The sequence below is a fragment of the Nasonia vitripennis genome, chromosome 3 (genome assembly GCF_009193385.2).
Source record: "Nasonia vitripennis strain AsymCx chromosome 3, Nvit_psr_1.1, whole genome shotgun sequence".
Classification (NCBI taxonomy): Eukaryota; Metazoa; Arthropoda; class Insecta; order Hymenoptera; family Pteromalidae; genus Nasonia; species Nasonia vitripennis.
Genome location: NC_045759.1, coordinates 18,574,209 through 18,587,171, shown reverse-complemented (window position 1 = coordinate 18,587,171; position 12,963 = coordinate 18,574,209). Strand labels below are relative to the sequence as shown.

General features: G+C 37.2%; 1 protein-coding gene across 4 annotated transcripts in view; it reads left to right on the top strand.

Moving 5' to 3' along the window:
• Positions 1-12,963, top strand: part of LOC100117179 (metabotropic glutamate receptor 2) — a 125,700-nt gene that overhangs the window by 5,850 nt on the left and 106,887 nt on the right. The window lies entirely within an intron of this gene.

The following is a 12,963-nucleotide window of genomic DNA, read 5'->3' as shown; positions in this document are numbered from 1 at the left end:
GAATACAAATCAGTATTATAATTTTTTATTGCAACTTTGATGGAGCAGATAAAAATAAAAATTTTGAAAAATCATGTATGTTTTCTGAGTGATTTTCTTTAAGTGATGAAATAGTTCTGATTAAGAAGTATTTTAGTCATTACAAGTTTTTTTTTATTCAAAACTAAGGTAAAATTAGAATTTTTTTCTAAAACTGAATAAGTACAGTACTCCTTGCAATAAGCAGATTATGTCGTAATTATAGCTAGAAAATGCATCGTCTGTATGTGTAAAGTATCAAAGATGTACGCAAGTGATAATACGGCAAAGTAAGGATAATGTCAGTCTACGGCCAGTATAGGTGTAGATTTTTACGTGAGCTTGTATCTGGGTCACTAACTGTTACTTTTATACTCGTCTACTGTCTTTGTATCTCTTACCTTTGTTTTGGGTAACATTACAGAGATGGTGCACTTGAGTTAAAGCTTGAAAACCGGTCGTTTTTCTTTTTCGTCATTGCATACAGTTCACATAGCCTAAGGGAAATCATACCTATATCATGTAGAGACAAACTCGTAGATTTCCTTTTTATTTAACATCTGCTTTATCGAACTGCTGATGTACTCGAATTAACGGAAATCCAGAGCAAAACTGTTATATACGTAGAATTTGCGGTAAAAGTAACGACGCCTTCTTAACCTCTTGGGGGACTAAACGACGTTACTCCAGCCTGGAGTAAAATTGAGCTTCTGCTGCTGCTGCTGCTGCCGCTGCTGCCGCTGCGACAAAAAAGCCCGTGAAAAAGAGCGTGTAAGCTCACCCGAGAAAAAGCATTATGGTACTTAAATTGTAAATGTCTTTCTGCTTTGCATGTTGCATTGCACACTAGAGGCACAGCGGCCGGATGCAGTTGCATCAAGTCGTTTACGACCTGCGGAAAGATGTGTAAGCGAGTGAGAAAGAAGGATATAGAAGTAGATTTACCGAGACAGAGATTGGTGTGCCGCACAAGTGTGTATTATAAACGAACGCTCCGCAAGCTCTACTTTTATATTTCAACTTATTGAAACTAATGAAAAAAGAACATCGTTGCTTGCAAGCTCACACGTTTATTAATTAGTTTTTTTTCTCTAGGGAAACAAGGTTGCAACGTTCGAATGTCACTTTGTAAGCCATAAACACTTTGAAGAAAGACATATGCTGCAAGCAGTTTCCGCGTTGGTAAACTACGACCTGTGACATTTTAATCTGTGAAATTTATGTCGCACGTAAACGTAAAATTTAACATAGTTATATTCGCCCCCTCCCCCACCATACATGCACACGCAGACGCAATATGCAGGAATTTTTTTTCTTTTTGCGAGACTGTATGAAAAATATATTACAAGCGCGTACCCGACTACTTTGAGGTTTATGCATTTTTATTATCAATTTCCCGTATCCATATCCGTTTATCGCGAATGCGCAAGCTAACGGGTTTTCCATGGGTTTATTGTTTTTGCATGTCTTTATGCGTTTCGATCGATATCTAGAGTTCGATGCGAAATTAAATTACGGTTAGCCTGTATGAATTTCATGCAGGCAAGATAGAGTCGTCCGCGATGGGTGATATATATACGTTGGAATTCTATTCGCATAGCTCTCCGCTTCATATGCAAATATTCGAGAACAACGGATGTACGTATACTTGGCAGCTCTAGTCGCGTTAAGGTTACATTATTTCATTTAATATCACTTATAAACAGAATTAACCAAATTAACGCCCGCCGAGCTTAGTTTGCCAAACTTTTTGTAGTCCTGCACTCGAGCTCAAAATATCGCCGAAAAGCTATCAATACGAAATCATCAATTTTGATAAGCAATAAAACGCGCGCTCTGATAAATATATACGAAAATTTCCAGATAACGCGAGCGTGAAAAATAACACGCGAACAATTATAAAAATACTTTTGAACGTACGTTTTTTAATTAACAAAAAAATAATGATAACGAGTGTACAATGTAATGAATACATATAAATCTGAGGAATAATAAAAATCGCGCCATAAAACTACGCCTGTCTCAGCTGACGAGAAAAAAAATTCAAGAACACAATTTCGTTATTTATCGTGCGTGGGGCGTTAGGAATGATTCCCCTTAGTCACAGCTGTCAAAGAGCTTACGAAGTTTATGCGCGCGTTTCATCGCGCGTGATTGCCTCTGTATCAGACAGATTCTATGCAAAAGAGAGTTATACCAGAGGGGACGAAATGGTAAAATAGTTCTGTGAATGAGTGAAAAAAAATACGAAGAGCTGAGCTTTAATGCCTTTTTGGGCGCATAGTCGCCATTCTCCGTTGTCAGCGTGTTTGTGATAAATATGAGCCATTCACCGTTACGCTCGCGCAATGGCGCTTCAGCCGCGCGAGTTTGAAAATTATTGCCATCTTTGTTTTTATATCGCAGAATAGGCGATAAACTAATGACGAAGGCGATAACCGTTTTCTGCGTTAGGAGACTCTGCAAACAGCTCTTTTTTCTATATAAATCAGAGCGAAAAATAGTTGAGAACTTTCTCGCACATATATTACGATTCCGCGTATGAACTACAAAATAAGTCGCCTCGCGATGTATATTCTCAAAATTCAATCAAGCGCTGGATTTCTCATACATCTGGAATTCTCGATAGAAAAATAAGGCAGCAATTAAGAACGAAGAACAATAAGCAGTTTCCGTAAATCAGTTGAGAGCTTGAGAGCACGCAGTGAGAGGGAGGGGGGGGGGCACAAAATTAGCTGTAAATTGTGTATGTTTCCGTACAGTAAAATGTAAGATTTCATAAATCCAGAACTGTGAGTAAATTGATCTGGGAAGCACTACAGGGAAACGGCGCGAGTATAAAAGCTGCTGCGCATACTTCTCACACGTCGCGCCATTCAGCCGCTTAACGGCCGAACAATGTATCTCTGGAAAATTACGAGCGTTGGATATACTGGATAGCGTGCAACGGCCCTAATGCAGCGATGACGACCCACCGAGCATTTATTCAGCGCTCTCTTTCGTCTCGTTTTCCCGGTTCCCGTGCTTTTCTGGACTACCACCGGCGGACCAGCAGAAATCTATTTCTCGCTGCGCGACCGCTCGCGATTTATCGCCGAGGAGTGCGCGCATGCAAAAAGCTCGCGAGAACTCCAGCTTCCCGCACCTTCCATAATTCAAACCAACGGAGGAAGTGGACTTGGCCAATTAATTCAATTCAGTTCTTTCTTTCTCTCTCAGCGCGGACATACGGCTGCGTAGACGATGACAGAAATGCTGGTAATTGAAGATACTATTATAATTACGAACGCGTCGAAACTGTGCATGAGCGTCACTGATTGCCGCGGGAGGCGTTGACATTAAAAGCCAATTCCCTTCTTTTAATTAATATTATTTTTATCACGTTCAAACTGCTCGGATGAAATCATTAATTACTCCCGGCATGTATGCATAAATTAAGAGAGAGATTTTCAGATAGTAAGAACTTTACAGCCAATTGAGCGGCTAATGAAATCGTTAATTGAAATGTTACAGTTGCTCCGGAGGGTAGTTTATTAATGACAACGTCGAAGCCGTAAATGTCTGTATCGGCGAGTTATACTCCGTTTCCGATTGAATTAGCTCTGAAATTTTGTTACTGTCATGTTGAACACGCGTATGAAACTTCATCAAAAACCAAAAAGGAAGATGATACAAAAAATCTCTGCTTGAATTATTTCAACTATGACATAATTTTGATGTAATATTGTGCATGCTAAAACTGGAATTCCAATCTATAACTTGGAGAAATCCAAGATTTCACGGCTTTCACTTAAGGGAATTTGCGACTGATGAATTAGTTAGAGGGCTTCAGCCGACGGGTCGATGTGTTGGCTTGAAAGGATAGCAGGACGGAAAAATATTAATGACCCAAGAATACCGCAAATTTGAACTAAGATCGATCTTTGTGCCTGATTATATTGTGAAATTTCGCTGTGATGTAATATTAATGTTTAGCGTTACTTCGAAAGGAAAATTTATATAATAAACCATATACTTATACATACATATACGAAGGTTTATACCTCGTCACAGCAGCCACGTTAAAGTCAATTAATTAGCCAAAAGTTAAGCAAACTCGCACTCCCTAGGAAATCTCATACTTGAATTAGACAATCGCCGTTGCAGTATAGCGTCAGACAGGGCGACGAGAGAAACGAAGCGATGAGACATTAATCAATGCCACCTTCTATCGATATATACTCTTACGGCTAAGTGGGTTATATATATATATATATATATATATATATATATATATATATATATATATATATATATATATATATATATGTGACAAACGGTTTTAGATTGAGCGCGCGAGCTCGCGATATCGCGAAATACAAAAACTCTGTTCTTGTATCGCACAGAGACAATAAAGTATTCCCTGAGTGCGCGATCCTGGAGCTATAAGTGTGAACTCACTTTTTCTTGCGGCTTTGGACAATAAAACTCAACTTTCCCGCCTTTATGTACGCGGCGCTGTGCATTCGCCTCCTCCGCGATGCTACTGATGGCAAATGCCCGCGGAGTTTCGTGCCGCGGAATGAACGAAACGGAAAAGTGTCCCGAGCATGCATCGCTTTAACGTGCTCGCGTTGCTTACGGACGTGCATTCATGCTTCGGCTTTAGCGAGCACTTTCATAAAATGAATGAGCGAACCGTAGCGTCTTCAAATTTATTAAAAGCTTCTCACAAATGAAATGTCTGTATAGCCAAGAGCAAATAATTTAATGTTGCAGGAATTTTTTAATTCATTTTCTAGTACATGCCCTGCTTCCTCTCTCTCTCTCTCTCTCTCTCTCTCTCTCTCTCTCTCTCTTTGTATTATTTCTCACGCTCTTACTATGCACGATTTCTTTCTCAGCGAATCACCATTTCGACTTGGAGCAATTCATTCCGACGCGATGACAAAAAGAGAAGGTATGAAAATTAAAACAATATTAAGCCGCATGCGTTAAAAAGTTTGTTTAATTGATTTATAGATTTCGCAACTCGCTCACGTAGCATTATAGTCGTTCTCGCTAAGTTGGAGTTTTCAAACATTTATTTTGATTCGTTTCTCGTACAATTTTCAAATGGAAGCAGTGATTTTTTTTAATTAAGGCACCGCAATCACAGTAGCCTCCATAAATATCCGTGAATTTCGCCGATTTACAGCGAATAAGAAAAAAGATGAAATGTGATAAACTAGTTCAATTAACGCCTCACTTGTCCGTGCTTATTCAAATTATCCCAGAAAATCTCATTAATTTTTTAGTGCATTAAGAGGAAGACTGCATCCTAGACAGCAAGAGTTATGGTGACAATCAAATGATTGATTATTATTTATATTTCTTCGCCACAAAAGTGCAGCTCAGCGAGCGCGAGCGAGTAATGCAGCCCGAGCTGCCGCTTGAAATCTGCAAGTTTACCCCCCCCCCCCCACCCTCTCCCTATGGTACAGAATTTCTATAGACCACGCACCTATAGATATATACTCCAAGTGTTAACGGAGGGGGAGTAATTGCCGCTGACATCGTCGCGCACCCGGCCTATAACAGCAATTTGCACTAAGTAAAATTCCTTCCGACGTCGCGCAGTATAACGGTGACTGCTGCGGCGCGTTGTGCGGTATTTCCTTATAAATTTTACAACCGAGTTCGCTGTTCCCTTTGAATTGCGCTCTTCGACATCTTATGAACCTTCGGAAAGCTCCGAGATTACTGCTGCGTGCATTAATTTATTAGTTATATTTTTACTTATGCATGGCTTAAAAGCTAAATGCAAGTTAGTTATGTAAGCTCCTCGGATGTAAATAGCTTCAGAGAGCGAAAAGCTTCAAATGCCGAATAAGCTAAACGCTCTTAGCTTTAGTTTGAAGCATGCTAAAGGAATATTAAAAGTGCTAAGTAATGATCTGCTTTTCGAATATTTTATTTAAAATTTCGCGCGTACTTTGAAGCTTTCTCTCGCAGCGTGATCGAAAGTTCTGAAAAAGAATGTGCGCACTTTGAAATTACAACTTTTACTTACAGACGACAATTTGTAGAAAAGTTTGAATTTTTGTGGTCATATAAAAAAAGTTCTCGACCCTAAGTCAGATTCCTTCCTCTCAAATATCTAAAATATCTCGACAACAATGACGAGCACGCGAAAAAAATATAGCATTGGTAGTGCTGGAAGCAGCATGTAGAAATCTTAAAGAAATAATACAGTTCGTTGAATCGCAACTGTAAACGATTTTCTGGAATTAAAGTATACACAAACATGTTTTTGTTGTCAATCGATTTCTGTTGGCCTTTGAGAGAAAAAAACAGTAATATATAAAACACGTTTAATTAAGAGGTCGAACGGGATAAGCAGGAATTTACCCCAATAAGGCGAAAATATCTCAAGGTTTTTCTTCGATAGAGAAATATTTATTCGAACGAAGCTGGACGTGCTCGGACTACAGGTCCGCTTTCCGTCTTTCATATTTCCACCGTCGTGTATATACGTGGTCGCTCGAAGCCTTGACAAAGTCTCCTCGAAAATCGTGCGGCAGTCGTTATTCGACCACAGCTGCGAGTATGGCGGAATCGAATGGCACAATCGGAGGACCGAAGGAACGGGAAAAAGCTTCGAGATTATGCAAATAGCTCAAGCTCGCTGCTTCGAGCTGCATCTCGCTTTGATGGAATGATGTTTGCTCGGCGAATTAGGCACGGCGATGCGCGGTCTCGGTATTTCCAGCAACTGCCAGGAGGTTTCGTACAGATGCTCCAGCAGAATCATTACGGATAAGCAGAAGACGACGGAGGCGGCTCAACCAGGCTAGCGTGCATACACGTGCATATTCTCACATACGGAAGCTTTATGCGAATTACTGGTTTGAACTAACAAGCTCTCGGCATCTGAGTTCGTCGTTGACGGAAAGCTGAATTTAATGCAAACGTAAATATGTGTGAGGTGCAAAGCGGCTTGCTTCCGTATTTCTTGATCATATAGGACTTGTTTTTTATCTATTTATTTTTTTTTTTTAATTTTGCGTAAATTCTTTATACTCGATCATCACAATTTGTGCGCAGTTAATGCTCACGTATAGATGTGCCTAACCGTTTCTAAAACTGTTTTATGTTGGATCACTCATACTATAACTGCCTAGGATTAATACCTATATGTAGTTTTCTTCTTATTTCACAATATACAATTAACTTTAATAAATATTTATCAGGTTTGAATATGTAAGTCTTGTAAATAAGTTATGTTCCATTTAGCTTTCGCAGTGAGAAAAGCTCTGCAGAACTGCGTTTTTCAAGTAGACTTTTTATCCAAGTTTTTTAATTGCACAAGCGGACTCCCTTATAAGAAGGGATTAAACGCTTAACCTCTTCACTTGATTTATCCAACGAAGGATCTCCAACTTTAGCCGGAGAGCGGTCGATGAAGCGACCCCTTATATCTGACTTTTCCATCAGCAGAAAAACCCACTACCATATACTGTTGCTCAAACTTGGCTGTACGTGACGAAGTGATTCCGTTTGAGGACGATACAAATATACAAAAACTAAGGTCTAAGATTTGGCGATGGATAAGTTTGATAGCTTATATTTGATCTGCTCACTTTGCATAATATCATTGTGGTTTTGAAATCGAAGAACTTTTTTAACTTACCCTACGTGCTTCTTCAAAGTAGAATTTCGATATATATATATATATATATATATATATATATATATATATGTGTGTAATTTATTAATTTCAGCCTTTCTGCCCAGAAATGGACTTGGTTTACATAAAACACTTAAATAAATTCACCATACTTCATAATCCATTCTGTTTACATACTGTTTACATTTTTTTTTATCTTTTACACTCTACTTGGTTTATAAAAAAAAATATATTGACTTTACAATTTACATTATCACATAATTTACGTTATCACATAGTTTGCATTGTTCATTTTTATTTATTCTATTTTTCCTACAAATTTTACATGTTCTTATGGTTTGTACATATAGTTTTCTTTTCGCAGTCTTGCTCTTTGTTCTAATTACTTCTTTCCTATAAATACATATTTTTTTGCGCACGATTATCTAAATTTATCTTAACTTATCCTATAACTACAACCATCTTATCACACATTCCATTACAAACATACCGTCTCTGTATAGCATCGGGAATCTATTTCGCATTACTAGTGTTACACATCCAATGGTGTCCCTGTCGTCCTTATTGATTTATACATTTTCTTTCTTCTTCTCTTTTATATATCATACTATCAATTTCCTTTAATTTCAATAAATATAAGAAATATATTTCTCTGATATATCAGAACATCCATTTTCAATTTAACAAGATTTAAGTAATAAGTGAGGTTCTTGTTTTATTGTATTTAATCCAGGCTTTGATTCGCTTAAGCTAAGTTCTAGAAAACTTTCTATTGGCTGGAGTAGGGTAATATTAATACCAGATTAAAAATATAAAAAGGACTGTTGTGAGTGAAAATATAACTAAAGCTGAATTTATTTGCTTATGGATCGCTTCAGTTATTGCCATCGTATGTGCTACTCCGCTTCAATCATTTTTTTTTTCATTCTCTTCTACGATGTCTGATGAATGACAAACTCTCGTGACCTTTTTTGCTCTATGTCATGCGGAATGATGGATGCCCAAGCTATAACTCTTTTATATTTTTTGGCTCAAAAACGCGACAAGCCATAAATGCAAATAGTGTAGCTGTCCTATTTTCAGTTTTATTTTGGGGATGCAACTTGCAGGTAAATTTTTAAAGTGTAAGGACGATTCGTACGATCGAAATTATTAAATATGCATTGATAAGTTGTTTTTTTCTGTCTTAAACTTGCAGAATACATTTATTAGTCTAGTACAACTGTCTGAGAAAATAAAAAAGTTAAAAGCTTTTTCGTGTTGCACTTTTCTTCTACTTCAAATCAAGCACTAAGAAGTTTCAGGTCGAATTTCTGTTTATCTCATCGAATGTTATCAAATTTATCGTAGTTATTTTTAGCAATTAAATACTTGTTATTTGGTATAATGATTTATTAAGTATATGGATCTATTAAAAGTATAATGAAAATGCACTTGAATATTTTAAAGATTATTACGTTGGCATATTTCTGATAATTTTCCAAAACTTTCACTAAAATCCGCGTAGCTTCAATAATTAATTCATCATCATAGCGAATTTTTTTTTAAATAATTGAATTAAATAAATCCTTTCTGTATCCGCATTAATAAAAAATTATATTATAATTACTTTTGAGCACTGCATTCGCTCATTCATTCAAATTATTAAATTATGAACTACATATTTCATATGAATTTTCAAGAATTCCGAACTTATTAACTCAATATCAACCAAGAAACCAAGAATCATATAATTTTTCAAAATTTACTTCGAAAGATGTCGGAAAACATCATTAGTTATAGATGGCGAATTCTCATGTTCTTTTTATATAGCTATCATAACTCCAAGCAAACGGGATATTGGGATTTCCTGCATCTTGCGGATTCTTAGTACGTCTTCACAGTCTGAAATTGCACGTCGCTTCATAGCATGCATCTCTAACGGACTGTGGAATCATGCTCCGTTGGGGATATAGATAAGCTTATGGTTCATATCATATTTTTAGCTCATTAAATTAGAAACATGTGGTCAATTAATTTCACGTTGAAAACAGATAAAGAATAGAAAGAGAACATATTGATGAGAAACTGGTCACGTTCAAATATATATTGAACTAGTTTGAAGCAAGAAATAAATTGTTATTGGATTCTGTCTTCTTGATGTATACAATGAATTCCCATCTTTCACGGTTTGACGAAATCCACGCAGACACGATCTCACGTGGAACGAAAAATAAGTAACTCTAAGAAAATTGAAAATAGATTAGTGTAGCCCCCATGGGAACGATCCTTTTCTTTATTTCTTCGGTCAACCTTTTTACGTAATTCTGATGGAAATTGTATTCTAATAGTAATTACTTGCATAAAAGGAATTAAAAATCATTTCTATAAAAAGCAGATACCATTATTGAATGAATTACTCAATTTGCTGATTGCTTTCTTGCTCTGTTTTTAATTGTTTGATCCCTTATTCATTTTTAAAATTTTTATTAAGTTCACACAATACAATATGTAGTTGGTGTTTAGAAACGCGCACAGAGGAAAACACAAATCAAGAAGGTTTTAAGTTTTGTTTTTTATTGCACAAAATTATCTAACGACACATCTGCACTCTTCGAGAGTTCACAAAAATCTGCTCGTTACATTTTCACGCGCTCACTCAATTGTTTTTATCCAAACCTTTTCTTGTATTGCTAAGCAACCCGATTTTCAATCTTTATCCGACCTCGAACTTCCAAGTGTTCCAATGGCTCACGTCCGTGAAAAGCCTCTACGCTTTTTCACCTCGTGCCCTCCTTTAATTTTCAAAGAATTATTTTGCACGATAATCGTGTCGCCTTACCGAAGGAGGAAAGCGGCCCCGGACCATCCTTTACGAACGCCGTGCACGCAGCCTACGAAATGGTATCAACTATCACCATTCGTTCGGAACACTTGATCTTTTTAAATAAACGAATAGACATAATAAACAATTAAGTGAATACAATATTTATTAACATTGAAACGGTAACACAATAAGATAATAATAAATAACGTGTTGACAGTGGTCATTTCATCGTCTTAGTTTTAAATTAGTTCGTAAAAAGTATGTTTAACTACTCACTTGCATTACTCATAAATACCGCTGGTGAGAGATTAATCAGTTGCAGCAAGGATTAATTCATAGTTGATTCTCTATTCATAGCTTTTTTAACTTCTGTAATAATTAGTTCCAGAAAGTTAACTCGACCATGACATAACCGGAGTTTTAGCTATTTATCGTGTCGAGTAGAGCGAAATATTTTGACTCTTAAAAGTAAGTCAAATTTTTCTTTTCCACGAAAACATGGTTTCTTTGATATGCGTAGGGGACGCAGAGTCTCGGCAAACGTATAAATCCTGCATCGATCGTTTTTTACTTCGCAACGTGCTATTGCATTTCGGCCATGATTTTGACAACTTTTGCCTGGCTTGCTGAGCTGTTACGAGTCGCTAGCAGTGGCATGTAACGTTGGCTGTACATGCATTCCGCAGGCATTTGTTGGCTCGAACGATTTCGCTGGACGGCAGTAATCAAACTTTTATGATTCAAGGAAATGCCGCTGTGGGTAAAACGTCACGCCAGAGTGCTATACTTTTCCCTCTGTACGAACTCCCTCCCACGTGAACCGTTCGACTTTCTTTGAGAATTTTTGTTGTCAAAGAGAATGCGCAATAAGGGAAACGGATACGAACGCAGAAGTGAAAGATGAGAAATTTTAACCAAAAAAGAACTCAATATGTGGTTATGAGGAGTTTTGTTACCGATTGATTTTAGCTACTGTTGCTCAAAGCTTTTCCATTATACTATATATACGGAGTATTGCGGTTTTAACAGAGAAAAGAGAGAATGCAGAAAAGAAGTAAAAAAGAATTTCTTCCCACGTTTCTTGTTTTGACAACGTTTAATGAGAATGGACATGATGACTGCAAAGAGGAAGTTAGATAGCTAGAACGATCTGTTATAGACTGTGTGACTTTAAAACTTTGACGTACACTGATAAGTAAAATGATCGACAAAGTTTAATATTTATCATATGATATCTTCGCTGTACACTAAGTGACACTGTACACTTCTATTATCTAAAAACATTAGTCTATGTTTCACTAATTGCAAAATGGAAAACGAATGAAAGGCCTGTAAAAAAATGTTCATCTAATAACATTCGTCAAAGCAGGATATACACTCTATTGTTATACGTTTCTTCTACGATCGTTAAATCAGTAAATTGAAACGCTCGCGTAACTTGCAATTTGAGCGCACTGAATTTTAACGGATCAAATTGAAAAAAACATCCATGCGAGAGGTAGTTTGCAAAGCAATTATTTGCATGTCGTGGGAATAGGATTAAAGTAATTAGATATACGATGGTAAACAAAGTGATGCGTCTCTCTCTCTCTCTCTCTCTCTCTCTCTCTCTCTCTCTCTCTCTCTCTCACTGTCTCTTTCTTCCCTTCTCTCCCTTCCTCTCTTTTTTTTCTTTTTAACTCCCTTCTATCGCAACGCACGCCGAGCGCAGAGCTGTATAAATGGACTCGCTGTTCTGACGTGCCATAATTCAACATGATCCAGATTTGGCGTCGAAGCGCCGCACCAGGCTGGGCTCTAGATACAGTAGTATCCGCAACGGGTGGTTGGGGGTGGAAGAGAGGCTCAGTTTGCTTGCGTGCATGCATGTGCGTATGTGTGTTAGTATAGAATGAAGAAGGGGGCTGCAACGGAACTCGCTACTGAGTGCGAGATAGTTGTCGGTCCTGCGCAGCTCGTTGTACAATTGCGTTATGCATGCGTATATGCACGTGGTAATATGGCATTATGATTTTGTGCTTTCCACTAGATCTCTGCTGGAATCTTGTTGATATTCAAAATCTTGCTCCGATCCCGAAAGCGATTCCACTGATGTGTACGCACATCTACTACAGAAGGAGATTGCCATTATAACCCGCTCTCTGATTCCATTTCAAAGCTCCGAACACCTTTTCTGTTTAATAACCTGTATGTATTCTTCCCTAATAAGCATTTATTTCTATTTACAATTACCTTTTGCAGCTCGAAAGAATTAATTAGTACATCACTGAAAATACGAAAGATTGTTTGAACATGCGGAATTTTACTTAATTCAGAGTTGGCCAAGCTAGTAAATTAAAAATCTTTTGTATTTTTTCAAGCTGATATTTTGCTGGTATTACACGAAGGTTGCTTGAAAATGCAGGATAATTTTTTTCACAGAACATTATGATAATATACAAAATAAAATATTTTTATAGTTTTAGTCTGAAATTCTCTTAATAACGGAACT